Here is a 20,311-nt window from a genome sequence, read left to right as displayed (position 1 = left end):
GGGGGGGGGGGAGGGGGGCCGCTGCTGTCGGCCATGCTATAGTGCACCGGCAGAGGGCGCTCGAGGTACACAGATGCTGGAAATGTGGCTCAGCGGACGCCCAAAAATTGGGGTGGGTTGGGTTGTTTGGGGGAAGAGGCCAACCAGCGAGGTCATCGGTCTCATCGGATTAGGGAAGGACGGGGAAGGAAATCGGCCGTCCCCTTTCAAAGGAACCACCCCGGCAGTTGCCTGGAGAGGTTAAGGGAAATCACGGAAAACCTAAATCAGAATGACCGAATGTGAGTCCAGTGTGCTAACCACTGCGCCACCACGCTCGGTCAAAAATTGGGTCTGCCCGATTCGGCACGACCCTTACCGGTGCCGAACGGAAACTTGCAATCGACAACCAACATAACGACGATCACGTGTGGTATCGATATGTGATACCACAGTAGAAGTCTGTATTTAGACTGCTCAGGAAACCTTACATCTCTCTAAACAACTCATCATCTGGAAATGCCTTATTCTTCGTCCAAAGAAAGAGGAATAAGTCACTGGGTGCTATGTCTGTAGATTAAAGGGGGGAGAGAGGTAAAATTTGATAGGCCACTTTGTGTGTCTGTGTCCGTGTAGAGTAGAACAAGGTGCTTTTGTAGAGCGGAAACACCCCTATGTGCAGCTCCTGACGGCACTTCGTCTTGACAACCAACTGCAATCTTTTCAGGAAATTTTGTAGTGCCCTCCATAGACAGTTTGACTCAAATGAGCATAAGCTGTCAGCGCCACACCATGGTGGTCTCTAATACACAATCAGCATTATCTTGCATCATGCAGTTTGGGTCTTGGTAATTTTCAGTCTCGTAGAATGCTTCGGTTTCATCTTCGTTCTTTTTTCCATTGGGTTAGACGCGCTTTTTGAGTGGACGAGTGCAGTCGCAGAGCGCAGCGGGCGGCGACGCTTCCGTGTGTTCAACATGTCGTGCAAGATACTGAAAACCGTCCCATGATACATTTTTAAATTTACCACAACTACACTCAACTGTGATTCGCCAGTCCTCGAACATCAGGGCTTCGAGTTCACTAGCGATTCCGTTATGTTCACGGAGAGGTGGTCTACCACTTCTTCATTCAGAACTTTGCCCACACTAGCTGTGTCCGAGTCTATTAACCACTGTCGCATATGTTGGTTGTTGGTGCAGTGTTGGCTATTGTCTTATATTTCACAAACTCAACGTTTTTTCGGGCCGATCTAGTGATGTGATATCGTACTTGCATCATTAAAGGGCCGGAATTTCAGTGTGGTTGTATCAGAGATTTTATCCTATGTCGTTAACATTCAGGGTGTTTCACAGTCGTGTTAAACACTTCCAGTGATTGTACAGTGAGCCTTGTTCATCAAGTACTAAATAGTACAAGAGTCCAACGACCCTTTTTTTCTGGAGGGAGAGGGCATCAGTTGCCTGGTTGGTTTGGTGCGACCCGCAACGTATTCCTCTCCTGTGCCAACATTTTCATCACAGAACTGCACTTGGAACCTACGTCCTCATTTATTTGCTGGATGTATTCCAGTCTCTGTCTTCCTCTACAGTATTGCCCTCTGAAGTTCCCTCTAGTACCTTGGAGCCATTCCCTAATGTCTAAACAGATGTCCTATAATCTTGAACCTTCTCATTTTCAGAACCTCCTAATCTTCAACATTCGTCTGCAGCCTCACATATAAAATTCCTTGATTCTCCTCTGTTCTGGTCCCTTCACAGTCCATGTTTCACAACAATACCATGCTGTCCTCCAAACGTACAGTCTCAGAAATTTGTTCCTCAAATTAAGGCATATGTCTGATACTAGTAGATTCAAATAGGTGAGGAGAAATACACATATGGCCAGTCCTAGTCTGCTTTTGGTGTCCTCTTTGCTCCGTCCTTCATTGGTTATTTTGCTGCCTAGGTAGCAGAATTTCTTAACTACATCTGTTTCGTGACAATCAATTCTGATGTTAAGTTTCTCTCTGTTCTCATTTTTGCACTTGTCATTACTTTCGTCCGTCTTAAATTTATTCGAAATGCATTGCCTGTGCCCATCATACCGTTTTTTTCACTTAGCAGATCATGTATTCCTTCTTCACTCTCACTCAGGATAGCAATGTTATAAGCGAATCATATCATTGTCATCGTTTCAGTTTGATATTAATTTCACTCTTGAATCTTTTTCCATATCCATCATTGCGTCTTCGATGCATAGATTGAACAGTAGGAGCAAACACCTGATCCCTGTCTTACACCCTTTTGAGTGCGAGCACTTCTTTCTTGGTATTCCTCTCATATTCTCCCCTCTTATCTCTTGTACATGTTGTATATTACACGCCTCTCCCTTTACCTCATCCCTACTCTGCTCAGAGTTTCGAACGTCTTGCATCATCTTATATTGTCGTACTTTTTCCAGTTCGACAATTCCTATGAACGTGACTTCATTTTACTTTAATCTTGCTTCCATAGTCAACCGCAAGGATAGAACTGCGACTCTGGTGCCTTTACCTTTCCTAAAGCCAAACTGATCGTCATATAGCACATCCTCAATTGTCTTTGCCATTATTCTGTATGTCATTTTAGTCTATAACTTGAATGCATGGGCTGTGAAGCACATTGTGCGATAATTCTTGCACTTGGCAACTCTTGCAGTCTTCAGAATTGTGGATGATATATCGCCAGACTTATACATTCTACGTACCAACATGAACAGTCGTTTTATTGCCAATTGTCTCCAATGGTTTTGGGAATCCTGCTGGAATGTTATCTATCCCTTATAGATCTTAGGTCCTCCAAGGTCTCTTAAACTCTGATTCTAATACTGGATCCCCTACTTCTAAATCGACTCCTGTTTCTTCTTCTGTAACATCTTACAAGTATTTCCCCTCATTGCTTCCTTCAGTGTACTCTCCACCTATTCTCTTCTGCACTGATCAACGTAACTCACATTGCACTCTTAATGTTACCACCCCTCCTTCTAATTTCACCGAAGGTTGTTTTGATTTTCCTACGTCCTTAGTTAGTCCCTCCGACAATAATGTCTTTTTCTATTCCTTCACATTTTTCATGCAGTCACGTCGTCTTTTCTTCACTGCGGTTCCTATTTACTTCACTCGTCAGCGACGTATATTTCTGTATTACTGAATTTCCCTGAACATTTTTGTACATCCGTCTTTCACAGCTCAACTGAAGTATTTCTTGTGTTACCCACTGATCCTTCGCAGTTAACTTCTTTGTACCTATGTTTTTCTCTCTAACTTCTGGGATTAGCCTTTCTAGAGGTCCAATTCTACTACTGCCTAATGAGCCATTTCTTATTCAGTTTCTATAGCCTTCGAGAAGTTCAAGCGTATCACTTCACTGTTTAGTACATCCGTATCACACTTCTTTGCCTACCGATTCTTCCTGACTAATCTCTTAAGCTTCAGCTTTTCTTCATCACTATTATTTGGTGATCTGAGTCTGTATCTGCTACTGGATATCCCTTAAAATCCCGTACCCGATTTCGGAATCTCTGTCTTAACATGATGTAATCTAACTGAAATCTCCCAGTATCGTTCGGCTTTTTCCAAGTATACCTCATCCTCTTGTGATTCTTGAACAGAGTTGAGCTGAAATTTGTTACAGAACTCAATTACTCGTTCTCGTCTCTCCTTCTTAGCACCACCTCATATTTTCCCGTCACCCTTCCTTCTACGCCCTCCCCTACAACCGCGTTCCAGTACCCGATGTATACTAGTCCTTCATCTCCCTTTCATCTCCCTTTACGTGCTGCATTACCCGTGCAATATCCTCATATATTTTATCCATCCATTCATCTGCAGCTTGCGTCGTCGACATGTATACGTGAATTATCGCTGTCGGTGTTGGTTTTCTGTCGAGTCTGATGAGAACAAACCTGACACTGAATTGCTCTCAGTAACCCACTCTATGCCCTAAATTTCAATCCATAACTAATCATACTCACGTTATATCATTTTCTACTGCTATTTATATCACTATATACTCATCGGACCTGAACTCCTTGTCTTCTTTGCATTTCACTTCACTGGCCCCCACTATATCTAGACTGAGACTTTGCATTTCCCTTTTCATATTTTCTAGCATCCCTACCTCATTCAAACTTCAGACATTCCAAGTCCCGCATTGTAGAATGATATTTTTTTGTTCGTTATTCAATCTTTTTCTCATGGTCACCTGCCTTTGGCAGTCCCTCTAGGAGATCTTAATTCGGGACTATTTTGGAAATTTTTTGTAAGTTCCTATGGGACCAAACTGCTGAGGTCTTCGGTCCCTAGGCTTACACACTATTTAATATAACTTAAACTAAATTGCGCTAAGGACATGACATACACCCATGCCCAAGGGAGGATTCGAACCTCCGCCGGGAGGTGGGGAATACTTCGGAATCTTTTTTTGCCAATGGAGAGACCATCATTACACTTTTTCAGTCACAGGCCATGTGTCCACTTGGATATACATTATGTATCTAATGCAGTGGTTTCCATTGCCTTCTTCATCGTCCCCCCGTTGATCATTGCTGATTCTTCGGACTTTACGGGCCGTTCCCCGCCCCACGGGTAAGAAAGTGCGTTGAACCTCTGTCCTCTCCTCCACCCTCTTTGACAAGATGCTGCAGTACGTCAGCGTTATAGGCGCCGGCGCCTGTAAATATATGTTTATACAGGGAGATTCCTTGATGTTGTTACAGATTTTCTAGGATGATGGAGGAGAATAAATGTATCAATTAGGCGTAAGGTTGTCCCAACCAGAAATGAACGAGTCGAAAATAATGAGCGAAAACCGTTCTGATACCTCTGACGGTGGAATGCACATACCGGTGTTGTTGTTGCTAAGACTGTAGGGTAGGCTACTTTCAGGGGTGGTGGTACTGGCCGTAGTATATATCAAAACAAGAAAAACTGTCAGGTTAACACCGTCTCTAAAATGCATACCTGAGGAGCCATGAAAATTTGTTCATCTCCTCTACTGCGGAACACATCTCCTCTATAAATATATCTCGTAGGTCTTAAGTTATGCATTTTAGAGCCCATGATTACTGCACATTTTTTCTTGTTTTGGTTCGTACTATCACCCCTGGAAGTTACGTACCCTACAATCGTAGCAACAACAGACCGGTGCATGTATTACATTGTCAGAGGTGCCTGAATGGTTTCCGCTTATAACTTTGGTCTCGTTCATTTCCAGTGCAAGGCCCCTTACCTCAGATTAATATATTCAACCTTCTCGACCATCCTGAAAAGTTTTTAACATTATCACGGAATCACCCTGTACACACATACATCTACAGCCGCCGGCGCCTGTATCTTCGACGCCCTGTGGCGTCGTTGGATGACGTTTCCAGACATACGTTCCTATGTAAATCTTTACCTACTAATTCCCCCCTGTAACATCTAGAAGTAACTGTGAAACTTGCTGTAGATCAGATCGAAAATTATTACGTCTTTTTACTAATTTTATTTGCTTTCAATGTTGTATTATTTTTATGATTTATTTATATGAAATGTAGAATCTGTATTTTTTAATATGTGGAACTGAATTTGTAAAGGTATTCTTTTGTAGCACTTTGAGTAATATTGCCGCTCTGGTGCATGGAATAGTCTGTAATGCTTATGGTCTCTGCCTAGCAAGCTGCAGGTCGCTTGTTGACACCCAGCCATCACCAACAATTATTTGTTAATTAGTGTTAATAATTTCTGGAAGGATCTTAAAACGTCTTACGTAGGTAATTTTTAAAAATTCCCGAATATTCTATTTTTATATAAATAACGTTTGACGTTTCTAATAGCTGCACTCTCCATTGAGGAGGTCAGTTCTGTTGTTGCTGCCAGGTTTGTGTTAGTACTAACTGTGCTTCTAATGGTAAGGATTGTATCGGATCGACGGTCCTGTTTCAGGATTTGGAATTGATTGCCATTTGAACGTCTTATTGTTTGGTGGAGGTGCTGGCTACTACAAGATATCTACATAATCACGGCTCCTATTAGGCAACATAAAGGCCGTCGCACACACGGACAGTAACAGGTATACAAATAGTACATGTCCGTAGGATCCGTACGTTCAGGAGCGAGAAGGAATCCAAACCTACAGGCAGGTAGCTGCCCATAAGACGTCCATCACTGTTTTCCAGAGCCGCTAGTCAGGGCTCGAGACACCAAATACAATCAACAGCAAGTCCGCATAACATAAGAGCCCTTTCGTCATGGCGAATCAACACAGTTCTACTGTAACGTTTATGTCTAAAGTAAGGTGTAATATTTATGTCTAACAAAGAACAGTTATATAAAGTGGTGTGCTGACTCCTTATCTGTATACGTGTATATGTATATTTACCTGACCCAATGTCTACTCGCAAGCAAGCAATAGCAATAAACCCAAACTGTGCGTTACAATGACTAATCAGAGATAAGTACAATGAGATCTATGGTACGTGGATCCTTTTTCGTACCACACTTACCCACCGTATCTTAGATACCATAAAAGAGGAAGCTCCATGGGATCATGGTTAACATCCACAAATTAAGACAGTTAATTGACATTACGCAATTTAAGGAATTTGAGAATTATAAATTAAAGATGAGCCACTAGATAAAGCATTGCAAACTCAGTTAGAACCCAACGCACTCAGTACTCAAATAAACAGTCCCTAAAGAGAAAGTTATAAAAAACTTAATGTGCCAGGCATTTATGGAAACCTTAAGCAGAGAATTATCATTTACTTGACATATCCACTCCATCAAACTCCTTAAAACCAGTTATTACATTAAGATGGTTACACTTAACATTCTTTTCTAACGTACCCTTATAAACTTACTATTTCAATCAGTTAAAAAGCACCTGTTAAGAGGTGAATTACAAACTTAACGTTGCCAGGCACTAATACCCCTCGCTTTATTTTCCCATATTAAGAAAACATAATTACTGACAAACTTCAGAATTTCAAACTCCCATATACGATTTCCATCAAAATACATATAATGAAAAGAGTTACAAATAAAGGATGACTTAATGACACTTTAACACTAGTGCCAGGCTAAGGCCCAATTACATAATATGATAGAACCACTTACATAAAAAACTATAGCAGAAACGTTGATCTTTAAATATGAATGTTCACGTGCTCAGACGTGTTAATAAAAAGGCTACTAGAAAGAGCTGCTCAAGGAACTCAGCAGACGCTATGAATTTAAAGTTTAGCCACTTGCCAGTCGCTAATTTTTAAGGAAACCAGTTCGTACAAGAACTAGTTACATACAATATATATTTGTTTATCTACCAACTTAACCGGCCTTGGCGGAAGGAAGATAAAGACTAAACATAGGAAAGCGGTATGTGAACAACTTCCGGTAGTGGCCAGGTTGTTAAACACTGCCAGGCCTAGACCTCGGATGACATTTCACTCCCCGCCAATACGCTGGCACAATCAGAGGTTTTTGCGCGAATCACAAAGATATTCCAACAACTGTGAAACATAGAAACAGTCGTCAGAATCTTTGACACGATATATGGGTAAACGTGTAGAGGAATACGTTACACTACCGACAAATTCGCAACTTTGACCTTAAGTATTTTACACGTGGACAACCGTGTTAATAGAGTGCAGGCTTTGAAAACGCCAACATAAAATCATTAGATTACAAGAAACACAGAGCACTAGCAAAACGTCTTAGGAAACTTTCAAATAACGGCCACCATTTAACTAAGCCAACTGAACTCATCCACACCATCTTAAAGTCCGACTATGAAAGTCTCACCTTAATAATAAAATTTAAATGCCTCTGAGTGCGTCGGTCAACAAAATACAATTAAGACCACTTACTTCATCTCACGCACAAAATACGAAGGAGTGTGTTCCCCAGGTTCACCGCTTCACTTTAAATTTTGTTCCCAGTGAAGTCACAGAAATTGAAACTCCAAGCTGCCCTGGTCGCAAAAACGCCCGACCAGTTTCACACCACAAAATATAAAGGTGATCACGCTCGTTCGGCAGCCGTTGACATTCGTCTCCCTGTGAAGTCACGAGATCTCAAGGGTTACCCGTCGAAGGCTAACAACCCAATCTCTTCGCCCGCCAACCCGGAAGATAAGACACGCGAAAAGCAAAGATAGCTTAGCTCAACCACAATATATTTCAACGATACATGAACAAAATAGCAGTGGCGCCATCTCGCCACTGGTCATTCCCGCCCTCCTAAGCGAGAGGATCCCGCCCGATTGAGACAGGGCAAGGTGTTATCCCATCTGTCAGGTGACCGGGCAGGGTAGATGTTTAGGGCTGTTTTCAAATTCCGGTTAACTCTTTCGGCAAATGAGGCCTTAGGATAATAAGACGTGCAGGTAATATGTCTCATACCCTGATTGAAACAGAAGGCCTGAAACACATGAAACAGAAAAGCAGGTGCATTGTCGCTTACCAATGATTTATCCGAAACAGGATATGGCCTTCGACAACTGCTGGGCGATGATATCCGCAGTGACACCCCCCCCCCCCCCCCCCACACACACACACCCATCCGAGTAGGAAGCAGCCATGTAAACCGGGAGAAAGCATCCACCACAACCAAGATGTAACGATTGCCTTTCTTTGACCGGGCAACGGTACAATATAGTCGATAAAAACTTTATAGAGGGTATACTGTGTCCTTTGCGAGTGTAGATTCACGTGGGACACCCCGGAATCAGGCTTCGCCCTTTTGCAGAGATCACACTACCGAACTAGTCGGCTAACGTCGCGATAAAGCGAGGGCCACACAAAATGTTCGCGAATACTTGCCAAGGTCTTATACAGGCCCAAATGGCCGCCAAGAACAGAATCGTGAGAATACCGGAAGACCGTCAGCACTAACTCAATTGGCAAACAGACCCTCCACTGCTGATAGCCACTATTCTGCTTACACACTACCCTTTGTTGGAGGCAATAACCCGGCACCGAAACCCCAGTCATGACCATATCTCGAATCGGACCACACCACGGGTCCTGCGCCTGCTTCTCTTAAGCCCACCAAACAGGTTAGGAAGGTCAGACAAAATCTCCCCAACACTAATGTCCTATTCATCTTCCTCCTGACCTTCCTGGGAGTAAACATAAGACTCAGAGCACTGCAAATGCATTATCCGAGCCTTTAATATGCCTGACTTGAAAACGAAAGGCAGATATACGGACTGCCCAACGTGCAATTCGGCCAGACTTCCTCGGCCTAGCCAAGACAATGTTTGGTTGTCCTTCTATAATACAAATTATTTATGCTCCAAATAGATACATATCTTTTCCAAGGCAAAAACAACTGCCAGAGCCTCTACTTCATATACAGAATAGTTGAATTCAACAGCACTCAGTTGCCGTGAGGCATAAGCTAGAGGTCGCCTCTCCCCTTCATGTTCTTGATATAAAACTGCCGCTACACTTGTATGACATGTGTCGGTCTGTACCACAAATGTTCTATTAAAGTCCGGCACAGCCAATAATGGAGGATTAGTAATTTCAGTCTTAATTTGTGCGAAGGCTCCCTGCTGATTTTCTTCCCATATGAAATCACTATTGTTCTTCCGAGGATCATTAAGGGGGGCTGTAAAATGAGCGAATGTGGCAATGAATTTACGGAAGAAATTCGCCATACTAATGAAGCGAGCGACATCTTTCATATTCTGGGAAGGGGGAAAATCTCGTAAGGCCTTAGTTCTCTCCTGTTGGAAGCTTACGCCTTTTGCCGGTACCAGATTGCCTAAGAAAGAAATCTGTTGTTGACACAAGGTGATCTTAGATGTTTGACGGTGAGGCCAGCCGAACGCAACCTTAGGAAACCTGCTCCAGGTGAACAAGGTGTTCCTCAAAGGTACTACTGTAGACAACCACGTCATCTAAATAGTTGTAGACACAGACGAACTTCAAGTCACTTAAGACCACCTTCAACAAACGGGACAACACAGCCGCACCAGTGGCCAACCCAAATGGAACCCAGTTGAACTCAGTTAATTTCAATCTGTGGAAAACGCTCTCATAGGCTTGGATGACTCGGCATGGGGGATCTGGTAGTATGCCACATTGAGATCTAAGATGGTGAACACATTAGCACCTGCAAACCAGGTAAAGTAATTTTGCAAATCGGGAAATGGAACTGATCCCAACGCAACCTTTTTGTTAAGCCTCCGGTAATCAACTACCATACGAAAATCGCTACCCTGGTCTTTGGGCACTATAAATGCAGGCGAAGCGTAGGCCGATGTTTATGGTCTAATCATCCCCTCTTGTAGCTTCTTATCGATTTTGGCTCTCAAAATCTTCATCTTCGGTGGAGATATCCTATAAGGGACCTGACGGATGGGCACACTATCAGTTAATTGGATGTCATACTTAAGAATTTCTGTCTCCCCCAACTTATCCAATAAGACCTCAGGATAGCGCTCCAAGACCTGGTTGAGAGTCTGCCTGTACATTGCATACATGGCTCACATTCCCTGCACAAGACCGCTGCCACGAACACAAAGAGAGACGGTGGTGAGGCGCAAACTTAAAAAAAAAGACACTCCCGGCATAACCGAATACCAAAATGGCATGCTGGATGAAATCACACCCGAGCAACAAAGGGACCCTAGAATTCTTAGCTATGGAAAAATCTATGAGACCATGAGAATTTATCGACGTGCAACCACCCCCGCACCTCCCCTACTAGAGGTAACTCTCGGCCATGGGCGACCCGACACTCAGAGCCGGAGACTCCGGTGACGAAAACCTGCACATATGTCTGTATTCTATGTACCAGTCATAATCGACTAAGGATACGGAACTACCCGAATCCAGCAATGCACACACTGGTTCCTGTCCTACCCTGGCAGAGACGAAGGGGAGCGACGGAACATGCGTCGCCTGAATGGCTTTACAATTCACTGGCTAATTAGGAAACTCATCCCTTTTGCCATCGTCTGGCGTCAGCAATTTCAACGAGGGCAATCCCGTACTAAATGATCAACCGCATCGCAACGGTAGCAATGCCGAACTACTGAATTAGAACTGGTGTTAACAGAGTTACTACACATTGCTGCCTAAGATATTACTCTCCCTTGTGCGGCGGAACGCTGTTCATCCGCCCAAGAAATAGCGCGAATAGAATCAACCAAATGTTGAAAGTGTTCCATAGAGAAAGGGCGCTGTACAAGATTCAACCTAGCGAGATCCTGTACCCGCATGCCTTCCAACATATGTTCGATACAATCGAGTTCGGACACACGCATATCCAACGCCACTACATCCGAGCGAAACCTCTCAAAATACATTCATAATTGGATTAGGTAACTTGGAAAGTAGACTCAAATATTATTCGTTACACTTAATCCGTGTGACTTCACTCACATTTACAGGCACAGAATTAGTACTTAAACCTCCCCCGCTTAAAGCTAGCGCAACGGCGCGTGACTGCAAACCTCCGGCAACACCAAGCACCTTATGACGGAGAGCAGCCATCGCATTATTAAGATCAACTGAACCGATATTCGGTAAACAATTACAGTAATGGGCTAAATGCGCGTGCATGTGACAAATTTGTTTATGCGTCAGCTGACTAGACGCCACAAATTCATTTGTCCGACCTACATCACTTAACGCTGGCCGGCCGCGGTGGTCTCGCGGTTCTAGGTGCTCAGTCCGGAACTGCGCGACTGCTACGGTAGCAGGTTCGAATCCTGCCTCGGTCATGGATGGGTGTGATGTCCTTAGATTAGTTAGGTTTAATTAGCTCTAAGTTCTAGGGGACTGATGACCTAAGGTGTTAAGTCCAATAGTGCTCAGAACCATTTGAACCATTTGAACCACTTAAAGCTGTTTCGATATTCGACAACAAGTCGCCTACCTCGCTAACGATGTCTGTCCGTAGGGCAATGGGAGTGTCGACCGCTGCACGAAACCTGGCCACCAAATCAGACACATTCCCGTCTGCCGGCAGCCCACGCACACGGAGTTGATACATCAACTGCTCTTTCCGTAAATAAGATATGCCGAGGCAACTCGGTGTCCTATGTTACGTACCTTCCTGAAACAGGCAGACAAGTTTCAAAACACAATAATGACAATTTTACAACTTACTAAGCAAGACCACCAACCATATGATAGGATTGGAAAAGAAAAACCCCACCCCCCTCTGTCTTTGCTACCAAGTGGTACGTGGACCCTTTTCGTACCACACTTATCCACCATATCTTTCATACCATAAAAGAGAAAGCGGGGTGGAATCATGGTTGTCATCCACAAATTAAGACAGTTTATTGACATTACGCCTTTTAGGGAATTTGACCATTACAAACAGTGGACGAGCCACTAGATAAAGCTTTGCAAACTCAGTTAGAACCCAACGTACCCAGTACTCTAATAAACACTCCCTTAAGAGAAAGTTATTAAAAAAAATGTGCCAGGCATTTATAGAAATCTTAAGCAGAAAAATTATCAAATACTTCACATATCGACTCCATCAGACCCCTTAAATCCAATATAATTGTGTAGGCTTCCGCGGCCAGAGTCAGTCGACATAAAAGTTTTCTGGGCATGGTACCGCGTCATAATGTAAGAAGGCCGCTGCAATCGTGGCTGAAACGTTGGTTTTTCTCCGGCAGCAGTACTTTTTAAATTATGACGCGTTACCATACCCAGAAAACTTTTATGTCCTCAAAACCAGTTATTGCATTAAGATGGTCACACTTAACATTCTTCAACTAACATACCCTTATAAACCTACCATTTCAATCGGTTAAAAAGCACTTGTTAAAAGGTCAATTACAAACTTAACGTTGCCGGGACTAATACCCCTCGCTTTATTACCCATATTAAGAAAATAGAATTGCTGACAAACTTCAGAAATTCAAACTGTCATATAGGACTTCCCTCAAAATACATATTATGAAAAGAGTTACAAATAAAGGATGACTTAATGACACTTCAGCACTAGTGACAGGCTAAGATTCAATTACATAACATGATAGAACCATTTAAATAAAAAAACTACAGCAGAAACACTGATCTTTAAAAACGAATGTTCACATGCTCAGACGTGTTACTAAGAGACTACTAGAAAGAGCTGTGCAAGGAACTGAGCAGATGCTACGTTTAGCCAGTTCCCAGTCGCTAATATTTAAGGAAACAGGTTCGTATAAGAACAGGTTACATGCAATATATGATTATATATCTACCAGCTCAATCTGCTGTGGCGGAAGGATGATAAATGCTAAACATTTGAAGGCGGTATGTGAAAAAACTCCCTGTAGTGGCCAGGTTCTTAAGCACTGACAAACCTAGACCTATGATGACATTTCACTCCCCGCCAAGACGCTGGCACAATCAAAGGTTTTTGCGCGAATCACAAAGACATTTCAATAACTGTGAAACATAGAAACACTCCTCAGAAACTTTGATTCGATATATTGGTAAGCGTGTAAAGAAACACGTTACACTACCGACAAATTGGCAACTATGACCTTAAGTATTTTTCATATGGGCAACTGTATTAATAGATATTCAAAGTTGTTTGGATAAGAACTACTTCGAGTTTGGAGGCGGAACGTGACTGAGGAGAATGACTGTAATGTGTTACTTGAAAAGTCTTACTATATTGTGAATCTGATATGCAATTGTTGAGCCACATCATAATGATTATATTTACCCAAACAAGTGATCTTTCGAAATATACAATATAAAATTTGAGTTTACATAAAAAGCTCGTCTCATTCAAATTCTTTCTGCAGCAAAATCGCATAAATACACGAATACTGATTGCCTTATTGTAGCCCGATGTGAAAGGTAGAAAGACTCATCATGAAAAATTGGTAATAATGTTTATACCATTTCCATAATTTATTTTATCTCAACTCTTATTTCTTCCGTAAACCATTAATACGCGACACTGATATTATTACACTAAGTATTTAATACTAAGCGACTGCCCACACCGAAGCATCGCAACAGATACTGCTAGCCAGTGGCGCGCTACTCTTGCTCCTGAGCAACAACAGCCTAGTCCCCCACCCCTGAGAGCTGAGTGGTCAGCGTGACGGATTGCCGTCCTACGAGCCCGGGTTGGATTCCCAGCTGGGTCGGAGCTTCCCTCCGCTCAGGGACTGGGTGTAGTGCTGTCTTGAGCATCATTTCATGTCCATCCGGCGCGCAGGTCGCGCAATGTGGCGTCGAACGTAATAAGATTGGTACGAAGTCGGCCGGACCTGCCCCGTAATGGGCCTTCCGGCCAATGGCGCCAAACACCCATTTCCCAGAACAGCCTACTTCCGCGTGACCTAACACAAGCTTTTTGTTACACGCACTCTGTCTCAGCGATAGCTGCCTATTGGCGTTCTTTCACACGTATATCTATGTAATCGATGTATCGGTTATATTCTATGGTAATACGTTGAAATTTTCAATTTGCTTTACATGTACCTATTCCACTACATACTAAATGTTTTGACCCTTTTCAATATTGTGAATCCGAGTACGGCATAAGCCGAAAAATCTAGCATTACATGAAGGGAGTCGCAAAATAATCTACAAGGCTCTTAAGGTAAAGGATGTCACAACAACGAAAGAATTGAATTTGTGCCAGGGCTTCAAGAAAATACAACGGAAAAGAGGTGAATGATAGAGGAAAGGAATCAGTGACAAAAGACACTGGATGTACTTCACATTAGGTCAGCAGAGTTCTAAGAAAAGAAAAAAGTGACCATCCACAAGAAAAAGAGGAGAAGAAGCCGTTCAAGTACAGATCGTTCCTCCCGTACATCGGCAATATTTGTTAGAAATTAAGCAGGATCTTAAGAAGAAACCGCGTCAAAGTAATCTTCCGCCCACATAAAAAGAAGTGTGTTTTTCTCTACTCGGCAAGGATTACGTGGGATTGCGGACGGTTGGATTCTACAGTATAACTTAGCTGTATGGCAAAGCCTACATTGGTCAGACAATATGCACGGTGATTGCAAGATGCGTTGAAAATGATCGTCACTCTTGCCTTTCGCTGCCCAGTGAGTAAACCATAGCCGAGAATTGTATCCCCACTGGAAATTCTATGGACTACTCTACCACAAAAACCTTGACCTCGACGAATCCTTTTGAGATTCAGTTATTAAGAAATCTGAAGAAATCGTGATGGCGGTTTTCAATTGAATAAGGCGAGAAACCCGCTGATTTCTTTAATTTCTCATGAAAGAAATTGTATAACCAGTGACACGTCTATCGAAAAGTAATTCTATTAATTTTAACATCTGAATTTTAACTCCGCGATTTCGTTGTCCGACAGCGTGGTTTCACACTGCGCATGCGTTTGCACGCCATAGATGGGGCAATATTCGACGAGGACGCGTAACTCGACAAAGATCACTGACGTAGCGGCTGCTTTTATGCGTCGTCTTCGTGCCAGTTTTTGGTGTAATGGTAGCTTTGTGGACTGGTAATCTCCCTCGAGGGTTGGAAGTCGACAGGTTGCACTGTCTGGGCTTTTCTCAGGGTGCAGTCTTCGATTTAGGAGGGCCTCCTGCTGTTGCTGCCATTCGTCTGCCTGCTTTCTGCCTGCCTGCCTGCCTGCCTGCCGGCCACTGTTGTCCGTCCGCCATCGCCGCCGCCCGGTGCTCGCCACCCTCCGCCGTCCGTCGGTCGACTGCCGCCGCCCGGTGCTCGCCGCCGCCTGCCGCTGTTGTCGTCCTTCCGTCCGTTAGCCTGTCTGCCTGCCTGCCTGCCTGTCTGTTAGCTCGTCTGGAGCTCGCCGCCGCCGCCGCCGTCGCCGCCACTTGCTGTCCGTCCGTCGGCTTCCGCCCGTCTGCCGTTGTCCGCCGCCGTCCATCTTCGCCGTCCGTCCGTCAATCCGTCCGTCGCCGTCCGTCCATCATGAGCCTCCACTGTCATCTATACCTCCCACCCCCCTTCCTTCCACTACCTGAAGTGTCGTACTTGGCCTCCCCCGCGTATACCTCGCTTCCCCATCGTCCCACTCATCCATTCCCTCATCTCCTCCTCTGCTGTTTACTCCCAAATCCACACAGTTCCCCCAGCGTCCACACCCGCAAGAGCTCCCACTCCTGCCCCCGCATTCACTTACGCCCACCACTGAACTTACCACATCTCCCAGTACCTCCACCGCTCCTACAAGATCTGTCACCTGCCACCTCCCTCTCCTCCCTGTTCCCCTCCCCTTCTCCTAGCCTACACTATCCAAAATACTCCAGATGTGCATCATTGCCGACTCCGCTCATGCCACTTCCCACACAAAGTCACCACCTCCTCCCTCTCATGCAATGTCTCCATGGACACCAACCCTCCTCCTGATACACATACCCTAGCCCCCACCCTCCATGCCTTTGTTCTGCGAACCCCAGACCCCAAGTTCCTTGATGCCAGTACCATGCCATGGAGATACGAAAGTTTCTCACTGGTGCTCCCAACTGATTTCCCACAGGGACTCAGTCTGCATCCCCTCCCCCTCCTTTCATGCGGACCTCCTCTGTGAACTCCCTCACATCACGTTTGGCCACCACATATCCCTCACACCCTTCCTCTCCTCTTCCTCTCCTCATCAGCTCCAGCCGCCCTGTCGCCCCCCAACCTACACCGCCATGATCACCAAGCTCAGCCTGGTGTTGGGTGAACTGAATTCCCACCCCAACCTGGAAATCTGCTCTGCCCAACATATCCACAATGCCTCTGGTCCCACCTATCTCATGCAGGTCTTTTCAGAGTCCACCTCTCCATGAACCACCTCCTCATCCAGGGTGCCATGATTTTCCACTGCCGCCACCCTACTGAATCCTCCAAATCCCCTCCCCAATCCTACCGCTGCCAGTGCCATATCATGTGTAATGATAACCCTAAATTTCTAACCCCCACCCACCTGTCACCATGGCAAGGCCTCCCATTTTCTCAAACACTGCTCCAATCTCGCCACTCCTCCTTCCTGTAACACCTGTAATGGCACCATTCCACCTACTCCCACAAGTGTAAAGTTAAAACCCCTCCAGCCACCTCCGATGTCACTGTCCCTGTCTGTCCCATCAATCCCCCTACCTACCCCAACAATTCCCTCTGTCTACCCCCACAGCTGAAGACATCATCTGTTTCCCCACCATAGTCCTCCAAAACATTTATGATTTCCAACGTCAAACGGCTGGTTAAATCTGCAGGACAGAATAGGTAGTTGGAATTGCGGAAAGGGGCCAAAAATGTGCGACTGTCAGTTACACTGAACACATAAAATGTTATTTAGTTGCCCAAACATTACAGCGTATATTTCCGACCTTACTTACCTACTGAATATGTCACAAAATCTTATGGCTTGAGGCCACAACCTCTTCAATATTTAAAACAGCTGAAGGGCCTAGATTTAAAAATACAACTACAATAAATTTTCAAAAGGCAGAAAGCTCAAGGCTTTCTTCTTAAATAATATTTCAAATGAGACTCAAGGCTGCAACAATCTAAGACTTGACAAGTAAGAAATTTTAATTTTGAAACTGCTGAAGGGCCACGATCTAAAAACACAGTCACAATAAATTTTCAAAGGCAGAAAGCCCAAAGCTTTATCCTTAAATAATTTTAAAAAGGAGGCGAAGGCCCAAACAATCTACGAATTAACAATTAGGAATTTTACTTTTAAAACGGCTGAAAGTCAATGATTGAAAACACAACTAGAATAAATTTCTACAAGGCAGAAAGCCCAAGGCTTTATCCTTAAATTTTTTTTTATTTTTGAGGCTGAAGGCACAAACAATCTAAAATTTAAAAGTAAGGAATGTTAATTTTGAGAGAGTTGAAAGCCTGTGGTTAAAAAACACAACTAAAATGAATTTTCGAAACGCAGAAGGCCCAAAGCTTTATCCCAAAATATTTTAAATGAGACTGAAGACCCAAACAATGCAAGACTTGTCAAATAAGGAACTTTCAATTTTACAATGGCTGAAGGCCCATTATTTGAAACCCTACAAAAAGCATACAAATTCAAACCATCGTTTATGAGCCATTAAAATACAGAATCAAATACCAATAAGAAAAGGCAGTACAGCCGGTGGCTCTCAGAAGTTTCTTGGGGTCAGTCTGCACTTGAAATATTAATGTTTGTCTAGGGGAGACAGGTAGTCTGCCCAACTATATCCGATACCCCAGCAACCCAACTAAGAGAAAATGGACCCATCGACAAAACGACTTGCCTTTCACCTAACCAATACACAAGTAACTTCAAAGCCAAAACGTAATAGCATAACCGTGCACAACCAAGTATGCATAAGCAGTCAAAACAACACACTCGTGTTTTACAGCGACAGCATCATGAGGAAATGACACTGCCTGAATTTACGTCAGAAGCCATAGCAGGTAACCAGAATGCTAATGGCCATAAGGGAGAAAATTCCGCTGGTGCACTTGGACTCCAAATAACAAAAATACAGTTAACTTCACTGGATGGTGGCCAAACTTTCGCCAACTCGAACGCTCGCTGTTGCTCATGGGTATAGCCCCAACAGCGAACCTTGATAACCAATGGCACAATGTGAACAGACTGGCTTCGGTAGTTAAATCACCACTCAACTTTGATGTCCTGGGTCGGTAAGCCACGAACCTCGTAGCAATTCGAACAACTCCCACACACTCCGACAATGTCTAGAGACCACCAGCAGGCCCAGCCCACTGCACCATATGGAGATTTCCTTGTTGATCCACACGAAACGACCGACTGCTGCACATGGGCTAGCTGGAAATTATCAGCACCTGACTAAAAGATAGTACGAGGTGTGAATATCGATACATATTGCTGCTGCCACACGTATAAAGGGGAATAACCACGACATAACTGCAATATATGTCCATTATTATTATCCGGGCTGTTATGCCGTGGTCGGTTGATGAATTCTGAAGTGATTCCCAACGTTTCGTCTCCGACTGCGGGAGACATCTCCAAGGGGGTCCGTAGTTTGATGGAAGGTCCAACACACACACTGGCTCGCTACTGACTGCCGCTAAATTCCGTGTCCGCGCGCCCCCGCGCCGCGGCGTGACGTCACGTGTTTTGAAAACGTCAGTGCAATTGGCCGCTGTCCGTCGCCGTCGATCGCCGTTGCCATCACCCAGTAGTGGACGAGTGGTACACATCTTCTTTAACACCGGCATCCATATACCGTTTAATTTGACGCCCTCCTCCTTTCGGTTGAAATTATTTGGGTATTTAGCGATTTCGATTGCCTCCCTGTAGAGCCTTTCGTAGTATCCGCTCGTGGCCGCTAGTACTTGCGTCTCCTCGAAACGAATATTGTGGTTCCCTGGCTGGAAAGCATGCTCCGCAACAGCTGATCGTTCCGTTTCTCCTCTTCTACAATTTCCCTTGTGCTCTTCCAAACGTTTAGAAACAGTTCTTTTGGTGGTACCCACATAAACATCACCACAGCTGCATGGGATCCTATACACTCCAGATTTTTCCAATGGTTTGCGAGCGTCCTTGGCAGGCCTCAGGTATTCCTGTATCTTCTAGATCTACATCTACATCCATACTCCGCAAGCCACCTGACGGTGTGTGGCGGAGGTTACCTTGAGTACCTCTATCGGTTCTCCCTTCTATTCCAGTCTCGTATTGTTCGTGGAAAGAAGGATTGTCGGTATGCCTCTGTGTGGGCTCTAATCTCTCTGATTTTATCCTCATGGTCTCTTCGCGAGATATACGTAGGAGGGAGCAATATACTGCTTGACTCTTCGGTGAAGGTATGTTCTCGAAACTTTGACAAAAGCCCGTACCGAGCTACTGAGCCACTGGAGTTTATCTACCATCTCCGTAACGCTTTCGCTATTACTAAATGATCCGGTAACGAAGCGCGCTGCTCTCCGTTGGATCTTCTCTATCTCCTCCATCAACCCCACCTGGTACGGATCCCACACTGCTGAGCAGTATTCAAGCAGTGGGATAACAAGCGTACTGTAACCTACTTCCTTTGTTCGGATTGCATTCCCTTAGGATTCTTCCAATGAATCTCAGTCTGGCATCTGCTTTACCGACGATCAACTTTATATGATCGTTCCATTTTAAGTCACTCCTAATGCGTACTCCCAGATAATTTATGGAATTAACTGCTTTCAGTTGCTGACCTGCTAAACGCTAAGGGATCTATCTTTCTATGTATTCGCAGCACATTACACTTGTCTACATTGAGATTCAATTGCCATTCCCTGCACCATGCGTCAATTCGCTGCAGATTCTCCTGCATTTCAGTACAAATTTCCATTGTTACAACCTCTCGATACACCACAGCATCATCTGCAAAAAGCCTCCACAAGGTCATTTACGTAT

Source organism: Schistocerca serialis, chromosome 6, assembly GCF_023864345.2.
Source record: "Schistocerca serialis cubense isolate TAMUIC-IGC-003099 chromosome 6, iqSchSeri2.2, whole genome shotgun sequence".
Classification (NCBI taxonomy): domain Eukaryota; kingdom Metazoa; phylum Arthropoda; class Insecta; order Orthoptera; family Acrididae; genus Schistocerca; species Schistocerca serialis.
The sequence above is the reverse complement of the archived record's forward strand: the minus strand, read 5'-3'. Positions refer to the sequence as shown.